The sequence below is a fragment of the Danio rerio genome, chromosome 7, assembly GCF_049306965.1.
Source record: "Danio rerio strain Tuebingen ecotype United States chromosome 7, GRCz12tu, whole genome shotgun sequence".
Lineage (NCBI taxonomy): Eukaryota > Metazoa > Chordata > Actinopteri > Cypriniformes > Danionidae > Danio > Danio rerio.
Genome location: NC_133182.1, coordinates 51,836,156 through 51,845,830, shown reverse-complemented (window position 1 = coordinate 51,845,830; position 9,675 = coordinate 51,836,156). Strand labels below are relative to the sequence as shown.

General features: G+C 36.1%; 1 long non-coding RNA gene across 1 annotated transcript; it reads right to left on the bottom strand.

Annotated features, from left to right (window-relative positions):
• Positions 1-509: 509 nt before the first annotated feature.
• On the bottom strand, positions 510-9,391 carry LOC141375442 (uncharacterized). Its single transcript, XR_012383501.1, has 3 exons — positions 9,268-9,391; positions 8,559-8,621; positions 510-1,547 (listed from the first exon to the last, which is right to left on the bottom strand). It is a non-coding gene; the product is annotated as an uncharacterized lncRNA (long non-coding RNA).
• Between the last annotated feature and the right edge of the window lie 284 nt (positions 9,392-9,675).

Below are 9,675 nucleotides of genomic sequence, written 5' to 3'. Positions count from 1 at the left end.
TTAGTTCATGGTAACTCATGCTGCATTTGGATTTTATTAATGCATTAGTTAATGTTGAATTACAATTGATAAATGCATTACAAGATTATTCATATTTAGGTCTTGTTAGTAAAAACAATAACTAATGGACCACTATTCTTACGTTTTAACAATAGCTAAAACATTTTGACCAAAGACATGCCTGACAAAGACATGCGGTACTGGTGAATTGGGTACGCAAAAAAAAAAAAATAATAATAATAAAAAATAATAATAATAATAAAAAAAATGTCCGTAGTTTATGAGTGTGAATGAGTGTATCAAATCAAATCATTTTTATAGTCACATCATTAGCAGAATGTGTGCTGTGATTAGTGAAAAGCTTAGGTGCTAATAGTGCAAAATACAGATAATGCAAATACAACAACAGTGCAAAATACAGACAGTGCAAAATACAACAACACAACAACAGCATACTCCCAAAAAAAAACAACAAAAAAAAAAAAAACAGGGCAGTATAAAACTGGCAGTGTTGACAGTGATATTCAATTCAATTCAGCTTTATTTGTATAGCGCTTTTACAATGTAGATTGTGTCAAAGCAGCTTCACATAAATGGTCATAGTAACTGGAACAGTGTGGTTCAGGTTTTAGTGTTTTAAGTTCAGTTCAGTTCAGTTTACCTCAGTTCAGTGTGATTTAATCATTACTGAGAGTTCAAACACTGAAGAGCAAATTCATCGATGCGTAGCTCTACCAATCCTGAACCATGCGAGGCAGTGGCGACAGCAGAGAGTGAAAAAAACCTTCACCTGATGGGAGTGAAGAAAAAAAACCTTGAGGGAACCAGACTCAGTTGGGCACGACCATTTTAATTTCTCCGTTGGCCAAAAGTCTTGTGCAGAGCTTCATTCGCCGTGGTTTAGGCTGGAAGATGGCCTCAGCGAAGACTTGTCTGTCCCTGGAGCGTCGCTGGTACAATGAATAGGTGTACACATAATTGTAGGCAGTATTGTTTAAAGCATGAACTGGTTAAAGTGCAGTGCATGCTTCATATTGATGGTGTGCAGTGAGGGTATGGAAGAGTTTGTGTGGGTTGTGTTAAGTGTTCATCAGCCTGATGGGTAGCAGAGAGAAAAGTCTATGGCTTGGGTGGCTGGAGTCGCTGATAATTCTCTTGGTTTTCCTTATGCACCGCCTGGTGTAGATGTCCTGGAGGGAGGGAAGCTCACCTACTACGTGTTCAGCAGTTCGCACAATCCAATATAGGCCTTTGCGATTGCTGCAGGTGCTGTTTCCATACCAGGTGGTGATACAGCCAGTCAGGACGCTCTCCACAATGCAGGTGCAGAACGAGCCAAGGATGTGGGGGCTCATTCCAAACCTCCTGAGACGCCTGAGGAAGAAGAGGCGTTGTTGTGCCTTCCTCAGTGTGGAGGAGGTAATGTTGTTTATTGGTATGGGTTTCCCAGTGATGGGCTGCAGCTGGAAGGGCATCAGCTGCGTAAAACATATGCTGGTTAAGTTGGCCGTTCATTCCACTGTGGTGACCCCAGATTAATAAAGGGACTAAGCCGAAAAGAAAATGAATGAATGAAAGAATGAATAAATGAAAGAACATAAAATGGCGATTAAATTTAAATGATTTGACAAAATTGATAATTTTCTTACATCTTATCTGAATACAGACATTTAAATTTATAATTAAAGCATTTAAAAGTGTGAAGTAGGCCAGCAAAAAGCATGTCCTCTCGGGTAAAGCTGTAGGGTTCTTGGCATGGTGTCTCATAGAAAAGCATATGGCCAACATATGGTGCAGGCAGAAGAAAACTGCACTGTTTAGCCTGAACACAAGTAAACCAGGTCAAATCACAGACCTATTGCTCAGCAGTCACCTCTATTTATACAGCTGCTCTGAAACACTACAGAAATGTGAAAGCCAATTGTGTTCTGACTGCTAGTGTTTTGTAGTTAAGCCTGATAGAAAGTTATTGTTGTGAGGCAGTCTTAATGAACTCTGTAGAGGCTCTATTTGTTCAGCGTTCTCATTACGGAGAGCAAAACTGGACCATTTTCAAGAAGGCTTTTACCTGTATTCTGGCATACTTCTCTCTTATAACACTTAAACGCTGCCAATAAATATACTGTATATCTTGACCTATCCTTGGCATACCGATAAGTCTGTGTAAATGTGGGTGATAAAATGCAGGATGAAAAATTGCATTTCCAGGTTTAGCCTTATTTTAATCTCAATAAATATTTTCTGTAGTTGTAGACCATAGATGAACATACAGAAACAGCTGTTGGAAGAACATCCAGTCCTGCTTGATAACACACACACACACACACACACACGCACACACGCAGACACACACACACACACACACACTGCAAAAAATGCTTTTCTTGCTTAGATTTTTTGTCTTGTTTCTAGTCTAAATATCTAAAATTTCTTATATCAAGAAGCATTTTTTTAGACAAGCAAAACATATTGCCTTGTTTTGAGAAATAATATGCCAATATTAAGTCAGTTTTTCCTTAAAACAAGCAAAATAATCTGCCAATGAGGTAAGCAAATTAATCTTGTTTTTTCTTTTGACGTAAGATTATTTTGCTTACCCCATTGGCAGATTATTTTGCTTGTTTTAAGAAAAAAACTGACTTAATAATGGCATAATATTTCTCAAAACAAGACTATATGTTTTGCTTGTTTAGAAAATTCTTCTTGATTTAGGAATTTTTAGATATTTGGACTAGAAACAAGACAAAAAATCTAAGTAAGAAAAGCATTTTTTGCAGTGCACACACACACACACACACACACACACACACACACACACACACACACACACACACACACACACACACACACACACACACACACAAAATTATTTTACAGTGTACTAAGTTCATGTTGTATTGTAAAACACATTTGCTGCAGCTGAGGTGTGTAATGGATAGGGTTGAGGACATCCAAAAACGAAAGTTTTACTCAGTTTACTCACCCTTAGGTGGATACAAACCTTTATGAGTCTTTTAATTTTTATTTTGTGGTCAGCAGAAGAAACTCATAAAGGTTTTAAACTACTTTAGGTTGAGTAAACATAGTACATTTTCATTTCTGTGTAAGGGTTAACTTTGTAAGTATAATAAATGCTGTTAAAGAATTGATATTACTGCAGATGAAATTACCTGCATCTAAAATATGAGTAAGCTACAGAATATGCTGTAAAAATCAGTCAGAAAACAGATTGTGTTTTGGACCAAAATTACTATTTTTCATATAATTGAGCTGGGTATGTTTCCACAATGAGTTGGATCCTGTTATGAAACACTTGTAAAGATCCTCCACGAATTGTTTTTAAACAATTTCATACATTATTTTCTATACAGTGTATACATATAGTCTATACCAGGGATTGGCAAACTTGATTCTCGAGGGCCGATGTCCCTGCAGAGTTTTGTTCCAACACTAGTCAAACACAACTGAACATGCTAATCAGTGTCTTTAAGATCACAAGAAATCTATAAGCAGGTGTGATTGATTAGGGTTGGAGCTAAACTGTGCAGGACACTGGCCCTCCAGGACCGAGTTTGCCCATCCCTGGTCTATACAATTACTGTGCAATACTTTCTCATACGCATTTGTACACAGCACCTCATAACAATACACTTGAAGTCAGAAGTATTAGCCCCCTCAGCCTCCCTCACCCCCCCCCCCCCCTTTTTTTTTATTGATTTTCTTTTTTAAATATTTCCCAAATAATGTTTAACAGAGCAAGGACATTTTCACAGTGTGTCTGATAATATTTTTTTCTTCTGGAGAAAGTCTTATTTATTTTATTCCTGCTAGAATAAAAGCAGTTTTTATTTTTTAAAACACCATTTTTAATGTAAAAATTATTAGCCTCTTTAAGCTATATTTTTTCGATAGTCTACAGAACAAACCATCATTATACAATAACTTTCTTAATTACCCTAATCTAACTAATTAATTTAGTAAACCTTTAAATGTCACTTTAAGCTGTATAGAAGTGTCTTGAAAAATATCTAGTCAAATATTATTTACTGTCATCATGGCTCAGATAAGATACATCAGTTATTAGAAATAAGTTATTAAAACTATTATGTTTAAAAATGTGTTGAAAACAATCTTCTCCCTGTAATACAGAAATTCTGGAAAAAATAAACATGGAGGCTAATCGTTCAGGGGGGCTAAAAATTCTGACTTTAACTGTATATAATACTTATAAAACATGCAATATTTTCTCATATGAATTTGTACACAGCACCTTTTAACTTGTATACTTATAACAAATCTGTGCATACAATTCATCACCCAGAACTCTTTCATCCAATTGCATCTCTGTCTAATGTTTGTTGTCTTTTCTCACACTGTAAAACCCAACAGTCAACTTTATCAAATGTAATGAGTGTAGTTAACTCAAAATTGACTGAAAGTTTTTTTGAAAAGAGTTGAAAAGAGTTTTGAACTCAGTGTTGAAGGTAATGAGTCAATTAAGTACCTCATTACTTCAACTTGAATGGTGTAAGTTCACAGTACTCATAGTTTAGTTTATAACTCAAATGTTTTGTAGCAATTGGTTTCCTCAAACAGTTTGAGTTGCCTTAACTTTTTGGGCTTTACAGTACTCAGTTGGTTTGAGCTTTTTTCATTTGTTGGGTTTTACTGTGCTCAAATTATTTCATTTACTCAAATGGATTAAGTTCACAGTACTCATTAGAATTAGCTTTGGAACTTAAATGGTTTGTTGCAATTGATTTCCTCAAATGGTTTGAGTTATCTTATTTATTTGAGTTAGCATATTTATTTTCGTGTTGCCACTTGTCACTTTATGTACACTGGAAGCTTCTGTAGCCAAAACAAATGCATTGTGTGTGTAAAGAACACTTTGCAGTAAAACTGATTCTGATAAATAAACATAAAATACTTAGTTTGCAGTTTTGTATTTTAATATATATATATATATATATATATATATATATATATATATATATATATATATATATATATATATATATATATATATATATATATATATATATATATWWTTAGGGATGTGCAGAGCAGCCGGTATTTGTATTTGTATTTGTTGAGGGGGGAAAAGTATTTGTATTTGTATTTGTATTCGAGTAAAATTCAAAATGGCGCAAAAATATATATTTTTTCTATTACACTTCTAATTTACGTTATAGTGAAAGTATTGTTTAATTATACCCATTATATAAATTATAGATATGCAATATTGGCTGTTGTTTTTGAACATGTGACAAGAAATGTCATTGAAAATATAATAACATAGAAGCCATTATCTCATCCATGGTTAAACCAACAACTAATAAAATACCATTGTGAATATTATGAACCCCACCATCACCGTTCTTGTTGAAGGACACTGAATAGACAGAATAAAAACAAATAATACTTCAAAAAACTGTTCTTCTTCTGAAAGAACTTCTTTCCAATGCACAAAATTCCAAAAACTAAAATTAACTAAATAAATCTAAATAAAACCCTGCCTGGGAGATCTGGCAGAACAAAAGTATTCTATATAATACTAAAAGATACAGCCCTGCTATTGTCATCTGCCTGCCACAAAACAGACACAAAGTTTTTTTTTTTATGTTTGAAACTGACTTGCTGGGGCAGAATGTGGCTGTGTTGATGGTTTGGTGCTTGTGGAGGATTTAGCAGAACATAGCTGGACTGGTTGAGGGGATTGATGCTTGTGGGGGGTTCACAGACAGTATCAGGAGAGGATGCTTTTAGTGCATGTGATAATACATTACATAGAAGGTTGCGCGGTGGCACAGTGAGTAGCACTGTCGCCTCACAGCAAGAAGGTTGCTGGTTCGAGCCCTGACTGGGTTCTCCCCATGTTGGCGTGGGTTTCCTCCGGGTGCTCCGGTTTCCACCACAGTCCAAACACATGCAATACAGGTGAACTGGGTAAGCTAAATTGTCCCTATTGTATGTGTGTGAAAGAGAGTGTATGGATGTTTCCCAGTGCTGGGTAGCAGCTGGAAGGGCAGCCACAGCGTAAAACATATGCTGGATAAATTGGTGGTTCATTCCACTGTGGCAACCCCAGATTGATAAAGGGACTTAGCCGAAAAGAAATGAATGAATGATTATGGATAGAAGATGTTGACAGATGTTTAATATCTCTGCCTCTGCTGATTTCACTTTTGCACACATTATACAGTATCACTTTGTTTTATCTGCAGCACCACTGACTGTAAAATGCTTCCACAGAGAACCTGAATGTTTTTTTTTTCTTTTGACTGGTGGAGGACCAAGAAATGGCTCAGCAGCAGTCTCATTTTTTCATAGTGCCCAAATGTATTTGAGGAGTTTTAAGTTTATAAAAAGTGACGGGAAGCTATGCTAAGGTTAACTAGCCTATAGCATATATCTTGCTGTCTGCAAAAGACAGTAATGTACACGTACCATATAACTCCCATAGGTGCATACTATTCGACACAACTGCACAAGCATCGTTTTAACCTTTATAAACGAACGTTGACGTTACTCTGTCAACAGTCTATTGTCTAAATTACCGCGCTAACAGAGCTAACGTTGCGTAAACAGAGCACCCGATTGCAGACGTCAGACGTCCGATCAAACTCCGCTTCAACTCCGCTACAAGTTTATAAACTGCCTTTGGAACCCAATTAAGGTACAAAAATCTATTTAACAAAAATAATGATGCAGTGAAGTATTTTTTTCGCTCAGCCGAGCCTTCTGTCTGTTGCTGTGGAGAAGCGCCCTCCGACTTCTGACTGAGCGTCTCTCTCTCTCTCTCTCTCTCTCTCTCTCTCTCTCTCTCACTCACTCACTCACTCACGCGGGCATGCACTATGGTCTCATGAGGAAACGCTGCTTTTTGATATAGTGTTTTTCTTGCTCCCAAATACAAATAATTTTTCAAGTATTTGTTCGAATTAAGTATTCGTAAAAACACGCTATTCGTGCCTTTCCGAATACCGTATTCGGGTTCGGCTCCACCCTTAATATATATATATATATATATATATATATATATATATATATATATATATATATATATATATATATAAATATATATATATAATGGTATATACTTTTTTTAAAAAACAGAAATGTGCACATTACGTCTCCAAAGCTTGTGAAAACAAAAATATATATAGCATACAGTAATGCTTTTAATTTATAGTAGGTTATTTATTAAGAAATGTGGTCGGTTAAAACATTTCTGCAGAATGTGTCAAATTGTAAGAGTAGACTTTAAAAAAAAAATCTAATAAATAAATAAACAACATCCTGTGAATTACTGGTCAATCTACGTTCCTACTCTCACCTATGGTCATGAGCTTTGGATTATGACCGAAAGGACAAGATCTCTGATACAAGTGGCCGAAATAAGTTTCCTTCGAAGGGTGGCAGGGCACACTCTTATGGATAGGGTGAGGATCTCTGACACCCGGGAGGAGCTCGAAGTAGAGTCGCTGCTCCTCCACATCGAGAGAAGTCAGCTGAAGTGGCTCGGGCATCTGTTTCGGATGCCTCCTGGACGCCTACCTAGGGAGGTGTTCCAGGCATGTCCCACTAGGAGGCGGCCTCGGGGAAGACCCAGAACACGCTGGAGGGACTGTGTCTCTCGGCTAGCCTGGGAACACCTCGGGATCCCCCCAGAAGAGCTGGAGGAAGTGTCTGGGGATAGGGAAGTCTGGAGTTCTCTCCTAAGACTGCTGCCCCCGCGACCCGGCCCCGGAAAAGCGGCAGAAGATGAATGAATGAATGAACAATAACCTACTGTTATAATAATAATAATACAATATTATTTTTATTATTGTTAAGTAGGATTATTTTTATTTTTTTATATAATAGCCTACAGTAAATTAGGCCTGCAACCATTAACGATTTATATGATTTATATTAGAGATTAGAATACATGTCAGCTAAGTGCTTTTTTGTCCAAAGAAGTAGTTACTTTACGCCGTTTAGAGTTTCATTATGGGTGTTTTACATTATAACTACCATGGTTCAAACAATTTATTAGTGACAGAGAAACTACGGTTTTGGGAAACACTTTTCACTACATCAATCCATGGGCATAAATCTGATTCAACAATAGGGGGGGGACAATAAATATAAAATTACTTTCGAGCATTTTTTGAAGGGGACACAAATAATACAGCCGAATTTTACTAATAAAGATATATTCCCGCAGTTAAAAATGGTTTTATTATAATTATTAGTATAGCATGGAGACTTCATCATTATTATTATTCTCAAAGTTTTTTTCAGGTTCAATCACAGCAAATTTTTCTTCAAAACTATTTATTGCATTGTTTGTTGTGTTGTTTACAATCAAGACTCCTGAAGCAGAATAAATGCAGGAAAAGACATTTTCCATACTCATAATAACTAACTTTAAAACGTTAAAATAACCAATCATATTGTAAATCAGTGAGCCTGTGAAATCTGCTAAACAGCCACAACTCAGAAAACAAAAAAAATTGTTCACCCCCCAAAAGAATTATCATTGTCCCTTCAATAAAGCTCAACACCCTTACCTGAAACTGTACATCTGACTGACCCTGCCATGCCTGTTCCTCAATCATTTCTTTCTCCTTCGCCTGTGATTAATATTGTGACATTAGTATTTTCATAAGCACTCATTCTGAAAGCCAAATTGCTTAATATTTGACGTTTTTGTACTTGGCGTTTAGCTGCACTGAAAAATTATTATGTCCATTTTCTCTGTCATTTTATCCAATGCATGACACCAGGCAAGTTTATTTATACTGTAGCACATTTTATACACAATGGCAATTCAAAGTGATTTACATAAAAAATGCAAAACTATCATAAAAATAATCACAACAATAAAAACAAAGAATTAAAAAAGGTTAACATTTTAATTTCAAATTAATTGAGTAGAACAGAATAGAAACTGAAAAAAAAATACAGTGGGGTTAGTGTGCACATTGTAGCAGTGCTCATTTGGCAAATACACAACTAATATTATGCAAATTGTAATCGTTAATGATAAGTTAACATTATGCCAAGTCGTTACAAATGCAACAATGCATGGGAAACGGCTTTAGCGTTAGCAACAAGCTAACGTTAACTAGATAAGTAATTTTAATCAGCAGATTCATGGACAATTACATCCTTAATAAGCATTTTTTTGCCGCAACTAATTTATGAAAGAGTCTGTGTTAACTACATTGAGGAGAATCGCTTTAAGGTGGATTAAAAACCCCCTCCTTACTTACTTACTTGAAATCAACAGTAACTCAGCAGCAGCCTCACACACCCGACGTGTGTGCGTGTGTCTGAGTAGGTGAGATGAGTGAGCACAGAGTGGACCGAGCCAATCTAAGGAAGGGGAGGGGGAACTCAACTGTTTCTAAATGCATTTTAAATGATAAAAGTGGTTTTCTTACTACTTAGACAATTATTTTAGGTATATATACATATATTTTTCAAAATTGAGAGTTTTTATTTTTAATAATTAATTTGTTTTTTTTGGGGGGAAGGGGGTGGTGGGGGGGTACCCCCGTCCCCCCCGGGATTTATGCCCATGCATTAATCTTTTCCCAAAAAATGCATCGTACTTTGATAGTTCAGGCGCGAGTTTGCTGTCAACTGAATGACTAACAGACTGAGTCATCCAACCAATAGTGT